Source organism: Bos mutus, chromosome 9, assembly GCF_027580195.1.
Source record: "Bos mutus isolate GX-2022 chromosome 9, NWIPB_WYAK_1.1, whole genome shotgun sequence".
NCBI classification, from domain to species: domain Eukaryota; kingdom Metazoa; phylum Chordata; class Mammalia; order Artiodactyla; family Bovidae; genus Bos; species Bos mutus.
This window is the reverse complement of record NC_091625.1, coordinates 34,475,037-34,489,245: the sequence shown is the minus strand read 5'-3', so window position 1 is coordinate 34,489,245 and position 14,209 is coordinate 34,475,037. Positions and strand designations below refer to the sequence as shown.

General features: G+C 35.9%; 1 long non-coding RNA gene across 2 annotated transcripts in view; it reads left to right on the top strand.

Annotated features, from left to right (window-relative positions):
• Positions 1-14,209, top strand: part of LOC138989211 (uncharacterized) — a 31,296-nt gene that overhangs the window by 8,008 nt on the left and 9,079 nt on the right. The window contains exons 3-4 of one of the 2 annotated variants that reach the window (XR_011465467.1): positions 8,946-9,121; positions 9,500-9,835. This is a non-coding gene — a long non-coding RNA (uncharacterized lncRNA). Of the gene's footprint in view, positions 1-8,945; positions 9,122-9,499; positions 9,836-14,209 lie in introns of those variants that run through there. The other variant, XR_011465466.1, reaches the window with a different exon arrangement.

The window sequence follows — 14,209 nt, the reverse complement described above, 5'->3', positions numbered from 1 at the left end:
CTACAAGACACCAATAGACAGACACGATGGAAATAGTGCAAGCTTTTCTTCCGAGATCAGGAATAAGACAAGTATGAGAATTATCACCACTTCTGGTCAGCCTTATACAATAGTCCTAATCAGTGTAGAAGGAAAGAAAAAGAATTCAAAGAAACAAAACTGCTATTATTTGTTATGATTATGTGCATAGAAAATCCCAAAGATTCTACCAATAGATATAGAATTAAATGACTTTAACAAGATTATCTTTGTGAAGCTCATTTAATTCTAATATCTACCTGTAGATTTTTAAAATTGCAGGACTATGACAAGTAGCAATAGAAAATAGAACTGAAAAATTTATAATAGTATCAAAAATATTTAAAATCTAGGCATAGATATTGAAAAGCTGTGAGGCAAAAGCATAAAACATTCCTGAGAGACATAAAAAACAAATTAATGCAGGCTTATGTCACATTCACATATTGAAAGACCCAGCATTTTACATTTTAATTTTTCTGAAACTGAGCTTTAGGTTCAATGAAATTCCAATAAAAATCCAAGTAAGTTTATATGTGCACTTAAGTGTGTGTATATGTATATGAGAGGGAGAGAAAGAAAGGATCTTAAAAATTTTTTAATATATATATATATATGAAAATTGAAAGGAGCAGGTACAGGTAAGACACTCTTCAAATAGGAGGATAAAAATAGGAGGATTTGTTCTACTAGGTATTAATACTTATTGTATATCTATAGTAATTAAGATAGTTTAGTATTGGGGTGAGAATAGACAAAAAGATCAGTGGCACAAATCAGAATACAAAAAGAGATGAATCTTTGCAATAAATCTGTTGTCTCTATATTCAACTGGACATAAAAGTACCAATAAAAGGAAAAGACTGATAATTGAACCATGCTAAAATTAAGAACCTCCATTTATTAAAAGACACTTTTAATTACCTGTAGTCAAGTAATTCTGCTTCTCTACTGTCAGTGACAGCAGATAAGAAATTGAAGCAGTGTAATGATTTCAACAAGTTTAATGAAGGAGCAAAAGGAAGTATAAATTGTATATTTATTAATATTTCTAGAAATAACACATCATTTTATTATTCTCATAACTGAGAAGTTTCAATTGTGTAGTGGTCAAGTTCAAGGGTAGAGGAATATATTACACATATGAGTCTTAGATCCAGCATACATATAAAGAACATGTGCAAATCAATATATAAGACAAACCGATGAAAAACAAGCAAGAGACCAGAAAGACATTTCACAAAAATAGGATACCACAATCGCCAACAACTATAAGAAAAGGCCTTTAATTTCTTTAGCAGTCAGGCAAATGCATATTAAATTAAATTAAATGCAAATTAAAACCACAGTGATATACTACTAGAATTCCTCTAGAAAAGCTAAAATTACTGACAATCTTAAGTATGGGTAAGGTTGTGGAGCAACAAGAATCCTTATTCACTGTTAAAAAATTTTTAAAGTTGATAAATTATCCATAAAAAGAGAATGGAATTAGCATGTATATATATATTATTCATACATTCAGGTGGCAAGCACTGACTTGTGTCTCAACTGCCTTTCAGGATATGTACAGTATCTAGTTTACAAATAGGAAAATTGAGACTCAGGAAAGCCAAAGATCTTTAGCATAAGTTTACTAACTGGAAGAGCCAGCATCTAAACCAAGTCTTTCCAACTCTCAACTCCATATTCTTTTCACTAAGACAATGCAGTTTAGAACATAACTATGATCTGTGAAAGAAGTTCAGTTCTTTACTATGTTGATCTCTATCCTAGTTGCTTTCTTTTTAAAAACTTTTTATTGGAGTGTAATTGCTTTACAATGTTGTGTTAGTCTCTACTGTACAATGAAGAAAATCAGCTGCACGTGTACATTGTCTCCTCCTTCATGATCCTCCTCCTCACCACATCCCACCCCTCTAGGTCATCACAGAGCACCAAGCTGAGCTCCTTGTGCTATATAGCAGCTTCCCACTAGCTATCTGTTTTACACATGGTAGCGTGTATATCGGAGAAGGCAATGGCACCCCGCTCCAGTACTCTTGCCTGGAAAATCCCATGGGCAGAGGAGCCTGGTGGGCTTCAGTCCATGGGGTCGTGAAGAGTCGGACACAACTGAGCGACTTGACTTTCACTTTTCACTTTCATGCATTGGAGAAGGAAATGGCAACCCACTCCAGTGTTCTTGCCTGGCAAAGCCCAAGGACAGGGGAGCCTGGTGGGCTGCCGTCAATGGGGTCGCACAGAGTCAGACACGACTGAAGTGACTTAGCAGCAGCAGCAGCAGCAGCAGCAGCAGCGTGTATATGTCAAGCCTAATCTCCCAATTCATCCCACCTTCCCTTTCCCCGCTCTGTGTCCACATGTCACATGTGGACATGTTCTCTATATCCATGGCTCTATTCCTGCCCTGAAAATAGGTTTATCTGTACCATTTTTCTAGATTCCACATATATGGGTTAATATACAATATTTGTTTTTCTCGTTCTGACTTACTTTACTCTGCATGACAGACTCTAGGCCCATCCATTTCTCTGAAAATGACCTGATATTATCCCTTTTATGACTGAGTGATATTCCACCATATATACGTACTACATCTTATTTATCCATTCATCTGTCATTGGACATTTAGGTTGTTTCCATGCCCTGGTGATTGTAAGTAGTGTCACAATGAACAGTGGGGTACATGTGTCATTTTGAATTATGGTTTTCTCACGATATATGCCCAGCTGTGGGATTGCTGAGTCATATGGACAGGGAGTGGGAGAAAAAGGAATCCACTTGCACTGTTGATGATGATGCCAGTTGATAACAGCCACTGTGGAGAGCAGTATGCTGCTGCTGCTGCTGCTGCTAAGTCGCTTCAGTTGTATCCGACTCTGTGCGACCCCATAGACAGCAGCCCACCAGGCTCCCCCATCCTTGGGATTCTCCAGACAAGAACACTGGAGTGGGTTGCCATTTCCTTCAGTGCATGAAAGTGAAAAGTGAAAGTGAAGTCGCTCAGTTGTGTCCGACCTTTAGTGACCCCATGGACTGCAGCCTTCCAGGCTCCTCCATCCATGGGATTTTCCAGGCAAGAGTACTGGAGTGGGGTGCCATTGCCTTCTCCAGGAGAGTGGTATAGAGGTTCCTTAAAAAGCTAAAAATAGAACTGTTTTCTTTTAATGTATTTTTACTTAGTGAACATTATTGTACTAATTTGTTTACATGTGTCTCTTATTACTAGATTCTAATATTATAGTGGGAAAGCTCTAATCTTTGTGTTTTTATATCCCCAGCATATCACACATATGTCTGTTAAATGAATGGATTAAACTTTTACCCTTGACACCTTGACTCACAATGGACAAATTCCCATTTCAACTCTTTATCATTTTAACTCGTTAAAGATTGAAATGACTCCGATCTCATCTAGGGAAATTAAAGCCAAATCGTGTTCTCAAAGATAAACAATTCTATTTCATCTTTCCATTTGAAGTTATTTGCAAACAATTCCACTTCTTGTTGCTCTGTTCATTCACACACTATCCAGATTTCACAAACTGTACCCAGAGAGTGTGCTGAAAGTTTTGTTTTCTTCTCCTCTTCTGTGTGCATTTAATCATAAACATGTCTCTCAGAATTATATTCAGCATTATAATTTGCATCCCTGCTATACATTTGCATTCATATGTCAACTTTTTTGGAATCCAGGGAGAATTTTATTTCAGCTATACTTAGTAATTAAAAATAAATATCTGTTTTATAGGAGAAAAATTTTTAAATAGATACCTTTAGTATAATATCTTTAGTAAAATAGTATACCTTTAGTATGTTAACAGAAAATACATTCCTGGGAGATGATATACAAGGTACAAGATGCTACATGATGTGATAGAATTGATTTTAGCCCAAGTCTTTCTCATTTGAATGTAACAGTTATAACTTCTAAAAGTTGTGTTAAAAATAAAGATTATTTTAATACTAATCTTAAAATGCTACCTACCTGAGTGACATGTGGTCTGCTGTATTTGCTTGCAGCAAATTCTATTGGTATAATTATATTGTGCTCAAAATATCTATGTATTTTAGGCTAAGTTCCTAGTCTTTGTTGCAAAAACAGTTAATGACTGTGATACGTATAAATATTTATGACTGTAATGAGAATAGCTATGATATACTGATAATGTCTAAGTTTAGATTTTGTCTTTATTGGGTATTCCTGGTTGCTTGGTGGGTAAAGAATCTGCTTACAATGAAGACACAGGAGATGTGGTTTCGATCCCTGGGTTGGGAAAATCCCCTGGAGAAGGAAATGGCATCCCTCTCCAGTATTCTCTTGCCTGGGAAATCCCATGGACAGAAGGGCCTGGCGAGCTATAGTCCAGGGGGTCACAAAGAGTCAGACATGACTGAGTGACTAAACACAACACTGTTAATGTCTAAGTTTAGATTTTGTCTTTATTAATGCAATAGCCTTCGCTATAAATACTATCATCATCATCTCTGTTTTACAGTAAGAAAGCTGAGGCACACAATAAATATTTGTTCAGTGTCACACAGTTAATAAATGGTAGAGATGGTGCATAAATCTAAATAATCTGACCCTGCAACCCCTGCTCCCCACTGCAGTACTATGCAGTACCTCATATATATGAGGAAAGCATATATAAGAAAAGTTGCTATTAGGGTGATGGTGGCCTCATAGAATGAGTTTGGAAGTTTACCTTCCTCTGCAATTTTCTGGAAGAGTTTGAGCAGGATAGGTGTTAGCTCTTCTCTAAATTTTTGGTAGAATTCAGCTGTGAAGCCGTCTGGACCTGGGCTTTTGTTTGCTGGAAGATTTTTGATTACAGTTTCAATTTCCATGCTTGTGATGGGTCTGTTAAGGTTTTCTATTTCTTCCTGGTCGAGTTTTGGAAAGTTGTACTTTTCTAAGAATTTGTCCATTTCTTCCTCGTTGTCCATTTTATTGGCATATAATTGTTGATAATAGTCTCTTATGATCCTTTGTATTTCTATATTGTCTGTTGTGATCTCTCCACTGTCATTTCTAATTTTATTGATTTGATTTTTCTCCCTTTGTTTCTTGATGAGTCTGGCTAATGGTTTGTCAATTTTATTTATCCTTTCAAAGAACCAGCTTTTGGCTTTGTTGATTTTTGCTATGGTCTCTTTTTGTTTCTTTTGCATTTATTTCTGCTCTAATTTTTAAGATTTCTTTCCTTCTACTAACCCTGGGGTTCTTCATTTCTTCCTTTTCTAGTTGTTTGAGGTGTAGAGTTAGGTTATTTATTTGACTTTTTCTTGTTTCTTGAGGTGTGCCTGTATTGCTATGAACTTTCCCCTTAGGACTGCTTTTACTGTGTCCCACAGGTTTTGGGTTGTTGTGTTTTCATTTTCATTCGTTTCTATGCAAATTTTGATTTCTTTTTTGATTTCTTCTGTGATTTGTTGGTTATTCAGCAGCGTGTTGTTCAGCCTCCATATGTTGGAATTTTTAATAGTTTTTCTCCTGTAATTGAGATCTAATCTTACTGCATTGTGGTCAGAAAAGATGCTTGGAATGATTTCTATTTTTTTTGAATTTACCAAGGCTAGCTTTATGGCCCAGGATGTGATCTATCCTGGAGAAGGTTCCATGTGCGCTTGAGAAAAGGTGAAATTCATTGTTTTGGGATGAAATGTCCTATAGATATCAATTAGGTCTAACTGGTCTATTGTATCGTTTAAAGTTTGTGTTTCCTTATTAATTTTCTGTTTAGTTGATCTATCCATAGGTGTGAGTGGGGTATTAAAGTCTCCCACTATTATTGTGTTATTGTTAATTTCTCCTTTCATACTTGTTAGCATTTGTCTTACATACTGCGATGCTCCCGTGTTGGGTGCATATATATTTATAATTGTTATATCTTCTTCTTGGATTGATCCTTTCAATTTCATTTTCAATTTCAATTTCAATTTCAATTTCAATTTTCAATTTCAATTTCAATTTCAACTCATTCTATGAGGCCACCATCACCCTAATACCAAAACCTGACAAAGATGCCACAAAAAAAGAAAACTATAGGCCAATATCACTGATGAACATAGATGCAAAAATCCTAAACAAAATTCTAGCAATCAGAATCCAACAACACATTAAAAAGATCATACACCATGGACCAAGGGGGCTTTATCCCAGGGATGCAAGGATTCTTCAATATCCATAAAATCAATCAATGTAATACACCACATTAACAAATTGAAAACAAAAACCATATGATTATCTCAATAGATGCAGAGAAAGCCTTTGACAAAATTCAACACCCATTTATGATAAAAACTCTCCAGAAAGCAGGAATAGAAGGAACATACCTCAACATAATAAAAGCTATATATGACAAACCCACAGCAAACATTATCCTCAATGGTGAAAAATTGAAAGCATTTCCTCTAAAGTCAGGAACAAAACAAGGGTGCCCACTTTCACCATTACTATTCAACATAGTTTTGGAAGTTTTGGCTACAGCAATCAGAGCAGAAAAAGAAATAAAAGGAATCCAAATTGGAAAAGAAGAAGTAAAACTCTCACTATTTGCAGATGACATGATCCTCTACATAGAAAACCCTAAAGACTCCACCAGAAAATTACTAGAACTAATCAATGATTATAGTAAAGTTGCAGGATATAAAATCAACACACAGAAATCCCTTGCATTCCTATACACTAATAATGAGAAAACAGAAAGAGAAATTAAGGAAACAATTCCATTCACCATTGCAACGAAGAGAATAAAATATTTAGGAATATATCTACCTAAAGAAACTAAAGACCTATATATAGAAAACTATAAAACACTGGTGAAAGAAATCAAAGAGGACACTAATAGATGGAGAAATATACCATGTTCATGGATTGGAAGAATCAATATAGTGAAAATGAGTATACTACCCAAAGCAATTTATAGATTCAATGCAATCCCTATCAAGCTACCAACAGTATTCTTCACAGAGCTAGAACAAATAATTTCACAATTTGTATGGAAATACAAAAACCTCGAATAGCCAAAGCGATCTTGAGAAAGAAAAATGGAACTGGAGGAATCAACCTACCTGACTTCAGGCTCTACTACAAAGCCACAGTTATCAAGACAGTATGGTACTGGCACAAAGACAGAAATATTGATCAATGGAATAAAATAGAAAGCCCAGAGATAAATCCACGCACATATGGACACCTTATCTTTGACAAAGGAGGCAAGAATATACAGTGGATTAAAGACAATCTCTTTAACAAGTGGTGCTGGGAAATCTGGTCAACCACTTGTAAAAGAATGAAACTAGAACACTTTCTAACACCATATACAAAAATAAACTCAAAATGGATTAAAGATCTCAACATAAGACCAGAAACTATAAAACTCCTAGAGGAGAACATAGGCAAAACACTCTCTGACATACATCACAGCAGGATCCTCTATGACCCACCTCACAGAATATTGGAAATAAAAGCAAAAATAAACAAATGGGACCTAATTAAACTTAAAAGCTTCTGCACATCAAAGGAAACTATTAGCAAGGTGAAAAGACAGCCTTCAGAATGGGAGAAAATAATAGCAAATGAAGCAAACCGACAAACAACTAATCTCAAAAATATACAAGCAACTCCTACAGCTCAACTCCAGAAAAATAAATGACCCAATCAAAAAATGGGCCAAAGATCTAAATAGACATTTCTCCAAAGAAGACATACAGATGGCTAACAAACACTTGAAAAGATGTTCAACATCACTCTTTATCAGAGAAATGCAAATCAAAACCACTATGAGGTACCATTTCACACCAGTCAGAATGGCTGCGATCCAAAAGTCTACAAATAATAAATGCTGGAGAGGGTGTGGAGAAAAGGGAACCCTCTTACACTGTTGGTGGGAATGCAAATTAGTACAGCCACTATGGAGAACAGTGTGAGATTCCTTAAAAAACTGGAAATAGAACTGCCTTATGATCCAGCAATCCCACTGCTGGGCATACACACTGAGGAAACCAGAAGGGAAAGAGACACGTGTACCCCAATGTTCATCGCAGCACTGTTTATAATAGCCAGGACATGGAAGCAACCTAGATGTCCATCAGCAGATGAATGGATAAGCAAGCTGTGGTACATATACACAATGGAGTATTACTCAGCCATTAAAAAGAATACATTTGAATCAGTTCTAATGAGGTGGATGAAACTGGAGACTATTATACAGAGTGAAGTAAGCCAGAAGGAAAAACATAAATACAGTATACTAACGCATGTATATGGAATTTAGAAAGATGGTAACGATAACCCTGTGTACGAGACTGCAAAAGAGACACTGATGTATAGAACAGTCTTATGGACTCTGTGGGAGAGGGTGGGAAGATTTGGGAGAATGTCATTGAAACATGTGAAATGTCATGTATGAAACGAGATGCCAGTCCAGGTTCAGTGCACGATGCTGGATGCTTGGGGCTGGTGCGCTGGGAAGGCCCAGGGGGATGGTATGGGGAGGTTGGGAGGGAGGAGGGTTCAGGATGGGGAGCATGTGATTTTTTTTTAAATAAAATTTTTGAAAAAAAAAAAAAAGAAAAGTTGCTTTGTGCAGGTTTTACTTTGCTAAATTTTTCAATAGTATCATAATTCATCATTTAAAATCAGAAATGCTCTAATTGCTGAATTAATCTGGAAGAAAATGAAAAGCAGCATTTTTGTTATTATTATAGTAATAATATTTTATTATTTTATTTTATTATTTATTTTATTTTATTATTATTATATTGATTATTTTAGAGAGTCTTGAGGTCAAATAAAGATTTACAAAATTGTGCTTTGATGAAATCTGTGGTTTCAGATATATCATAGAAAATGGTTTTACCTACTTCCTAATGACTGTTTGTGAACTAAAATGTCCCATGTGATTTGCTCTTTTTAGAAGTAGCTCTGAGGACATCAAATATGTTAAGTCTGCTCTGATTTATGGAGACTTTTTACTCCTGCATTCAATAACACCCATGGCAATTTGGGAGGACATAATACAATTTGGTATAAACACGAAGATTATCTTCAGCATTTGCAGCAGAAATTTTGCACTTACATTGATCCTGTCAGGTAAGAGAAAAAAAAAACCACAAAGGATAAACTTCATCAATTCCTTTCTGTAACAAGAGCTTTGTTTTTCTTCACATCTCTGTTCTGTGTCCTGATTAACCTTACTTTTCTGGCTCCATTTATGTTTAATTAATATGCATCCTTTCATAGCAAAACATTTAAAATTTTGATCCTATAAATTAAGAATACATTATAATTCATAAACTGAACCAAAAACTACTTTTGGCATAAGTACAGAGAGAGTGGAAACCTTAGCTAAGAAGTTTGACCCATACCCAACCGGCATCTGCAGAGTTTTGTTACCTAATTTGCAGAATTCATGTAGCTTATTCCATTCACAAAGCCGTAGAGTGACAGAAAGCTTTTTCCATTTTCCAGCAAAATAGTGTACAGGCAGCAGCATGTTATAAAACAAAGCAGCTCTCGCCAGTTAATCAAGATTCTCCAGCTTCTCCTTGTGCCTGGACCTCTGCAGCCTTGCCCAGACATCCTTGCCTAGGTCCATCTGGAACTGTAAGTTCCTCTATGGTTCCAAATAGCAAAGCTCGATACTCCAGAAATGTTTGCTCTAATCCTGATTTGTCTCACACACCCTGTGTTAGAATCTCTGTTCATCTGTATCCATTTACTAGTAATTTGCTCCTGTTCAGTAGATGAATTAATTTTTCTTGTCTATAATTGGATGACAAAGTTCAAGATAGGATCTTCCACCTCAGTCCTGTCCATCTGTTCACCATATCCCATGGCCATGTGTCCTGAACTTTTCATCTCCCATAGCTGATGTGGCTACTTCAGGCTTCCAAGAACTTACATAATGTTAAAACTTAGAACATTTACAAGTTGTCAGGGAACATGTACCCACCCACAAATAATAATCTTTTTTCTTGTTCTTTTTTTTTTTTCCAAAAAATAAACTATCCTTTTTTTAACTTTATGATTTATTTCAGTTGAATTGAAAAACGTCTCCAAAGTTTTTTTTCAACACTGAAATTGGGACTTGGTGAAGGGAAGTGGTACAGTTCAGAAGGGAAAGTTCTGCTAAAAAACTCATATATTTTTTTTTGAGCCATGGAAACTATCATTTTGTTGTTTTAACATGGAGTGAAATGATCTGAGCTATGGCTTAGAAATATTAATCTGACTACTGTGTTTTGGATGGCTTAAAGAGAACAGAGTCATGAAAACCAGCTGTAGGATCAATCAGAGTGAGAAAGTAATGAAATCTTCCCTTAAATAGGGAAGTAGTAGTGGAAATTAATAGGAAGAAGACAGTTGTCTGTAGAATCTGGCAGGATTTAACAACTAAGTTGGGGAGAAGGAAAGTCAAAGGTAACTGAGGTTTCAGGTTGCTCACTGCCCACTCTTAGTGCTAATGCTGTTATAGAAAATGGAACAACACAAGAATGAATCCATTCTGCAGTTAGGGAGATAGTGAAATATCCAAGAAGAGGTATTGAACCAGGCAGTGGAAATACAGAATTTATGTTATAAGATTTGAAAGTCTCTACTGATAGCTGTGAAAATGGATATAATTTCTGTGTGAGAGTATATAGTACAGAAAGATGAGTTGCATGGGACTTTAAGATACATTTACTGAGGAAAAAAAGGATTGATAAAAGGAAGTATGCAAGAGGAATAGTCATGAAGTTGTGAGGGGACCCATGAAAATTTGTTTGTTCAGTCCCCAAGTCATGTCCAGCTCTTTGTGACCCTATGGATGGCAGCATACCAGGCCTTCCTGTCCCTCACTATCTCCTGGAATCTGCCTAAGTTCATGTCCATTGAGTCAGTGATGCTATCCAACCATCTCATCCTCTGCTGCCCTCTTCTCCTTTTGTCTTCAGTCTTTCCCAGCTCTTCCAATGAGTCAGCTCTTTGCAGCAGGTGGCCAAGGTATTGGAGCTTCAGCTTCAGCATCAGCTTCCAGTGAATATTCAGGTTTGATTTCCTTTAGGATTGACTGGTTTGATTTTCTTGCTGTCCAAGGGACTCTCAAGAGTCTTCTTCAGCACCACAATTCAAAAGCATCCCTTCTTTGGCACTCAGCCTTCTTTACGGTCCAACTCTCACATCCGTACGTGACTACTGGTCCCATCACTTCATGGCAAATAAAAGGGGAAAAAGTAGAAGCAGTGACAGATTTTCTCTTCTTGGGCAACAAAATCACTGTGGATGGTGACTGCAGCCATGAAATTAGAAGATGCTTGCTTCTTGAAAGGAAAGCTATGACAAACCTAGACAGCGTATTACAAAGCAAAGACATCACTTTGATGACAAAAGTTTGTGTAGTCAAAGCTGTGATCTTTCCAGTAGTCATGTAAGTATCCATGAGGATACACAGTCGCAAAAAAAAAAAGTGAGGAGAGCTTCTTGCAGAAGGTTTATCTACCTGGGGTTCTTGGAGTCTCTTCGATATGCGTATTAATGCTTTTAATCAAATTTGTTATATTTTCAGTTATTGTTTTTCAAATACTTTTTATGCTGTTTTCTCTTTATCCTTTTCTTGTGGAACTCCCACTACCAGGATATTGGTACATTTGATGTTGTCCCACTGGTCTCTTCAGTTTGGATAGCTTCTACTGGTCTGTCTTCAAGTTCACTGATTCTTTCTTGTGCCATCTTGAATCTGCTCTTGTGGCCTTCTAGTGAATTATGGAGAAGGAAATGGCAACCCAAGAACTCCAGTGTTCTTGCCTGGAGAATCCCAGGGATGGGGGAGCCTGGTGGGCTGCCAACTATGGGACCCCACAGAGTCGGACATGACTGAAGTGACTTAGCAGCAGCAGCAGTGAATTATTTTATTTTTCAAATCAGGAATATATGCTTTGGTACTTTTTTTCTAATTTCTGTCACCCTGCTGAAAATCTCTATTTGTCGATTCATTGCTGTCATACTTTCCTTTAACTCCAGATGATAGTTTACTTCAGTGCTTTGAACTAAATAGCTGCTTTTTATAAGAAGCGTTTTGTATTTTTTGTCTGTAAAATCCAACATTTGAGGACAGTCAGACAATGTTTTTATTAACTGCTTTATTTCCTGAATATAGGTCACACATTCTTATCTCTTTGCACGTGTCATAACCATTTTCTTGAAAACTGGATGTATTAGAAATCCAGTGCTCTATCCATTGCACCACAGAGCCTGACATAACTAGATATATTAGGCAATATATCTCAATAAGTCTGGATTCTGATTTTTGTTTTCACTTCTGAAGGTTATTTTTGCTGCTGATTTTGTTTGCTTGTTTAGGAATTTGCCTGGGTTAAATTTGTGAAAATTTTTTCCTCTGCCATTTGCTTGTGCTGATGTCTCTGCTCAGTTTAAAAAATATATAAAAGTAAAGACTTCCCTGATGGTCCTGTGGCTATGACTCTATGCTCCCAATGCAGGGGGACTGGGTTCAATCCCTAGTCAGGGAACTAGATCCCACATGCTGCAACTAAGACCTTACGTGGTCAAATAAATAAGTAAATATTTAAAATATACATATAGATATAGGTTGAAATATGTGTACATTTCATAGATAGATATACATGTACATCTATATGTATCTATACATTATATATAATATCTCCATATATGTGTATATCATTTTACACAGAATTTACAGTCTTAGAAAGTAAGTTTCATTCATTTGCTAAAAGCTATTCAAATTGGCTAATACTATTGAGACTATAGTTTGTTTTTACATTGTGGCTAGTAGAACATTTGTTGTGATTGAGTATAAATTTGGGTTTTTGCCTACTTTTCTTTTAACTTCCATATAGTCAACACCATTAATAACTTTTCTAAAACAGAGATGTGAATGTTTTCTCCTTGCTGAATTCTCAGTCTCATGAATCCAGTTTTAGAACCCTGATTTTAATGGAATAGTCATCTGATTTTTAGTTTGACGGTTCCATACTCAGACCTCCTGGCATCAAGAGAGTAACCCTTCCTAGAACCATGAGAGAAAACAGTCTGTTTTGAGTATGGTAGAAGATAAAAATAAATCTGATAACTCATGTCACATTTTAAAACGTGTATTTTTTATTTAAGAAAAGTGTTAATAAGTTGGCAAACTTATTAACATTTAAATTTCTAGGAACCATTTTTATAGCTGATTATAATATGATTAAATACATTCTTATTGGCTAAATATATCACAACTACATTCTACTGTAATTTTACTATAGTAATTTTTGTTATTTATTAATAACTTCATTATTTTTACCTCCTTATGAAATAGTTGCATGTGTACTGAAATTTTTAATAATGTTCCACAAAAAGATAAAAAGAATAAGAGTTATTGACCATCTTGGATTAATTTTTCCTGAATGCAGTGTCCTCAAGTATATTCTTTTATAACCTCAGGTTTATCAATTTAATTCAAATGATCAGTCTTTGCTGACTAATCCTCTCTGTCATCAGGTGTCCTCCAATTCTAATTCCAGACTTTAGGAACTTTTGAGTTTGTAATCAGAAAGCTCCCTGGTAAGCATGAATGAGACGAAGGTCTTGAATGTTCGTCTCAATTCTGGTAGAACCCAGAGAGTTGTCTCGAACATTTTATCATGCGTCTTTCTACTGACCACAGTTCTCCTATCCCAGAGCGCTGCTCCTTAGTTTATGAGAACTTTAAGTCCCATCATTAAACCTTTACTAATTGCATGTAACCTCTTTGGTTATAATTAGTTTCCCCTGGACTGTAACCAAAGCCCATTCCAGTCTCTATCCATCATCTGAGAAAAGTTAGAATCTCCAGACCTCAATTTTCTGTCTATAAATATGTAAAATAAAAGGGTCAAACTATATGTCTAGCTGGAATGTTTCATAATTTTTTGTGTTTATGTATTTTTGGAATCAGTATCCACATACAGTCTTGCTTAATGTTACTTTGTGTGAATTGGCTATTATTAATATATATATATCTACACATTGTCTATCTATATGTAGCTTCCTAGGCACCACTAATTTTTTCAGGCTTTAACTTACCCTGTTACTATGTCCAGGTATCAGTTCATCTAAAATTACCAGTTAGAACCATTTCTTCTTTCAATCATAAAGAGTCCCCAAACACAGGACCTGCCCTCAAAGAATCTCTCAATA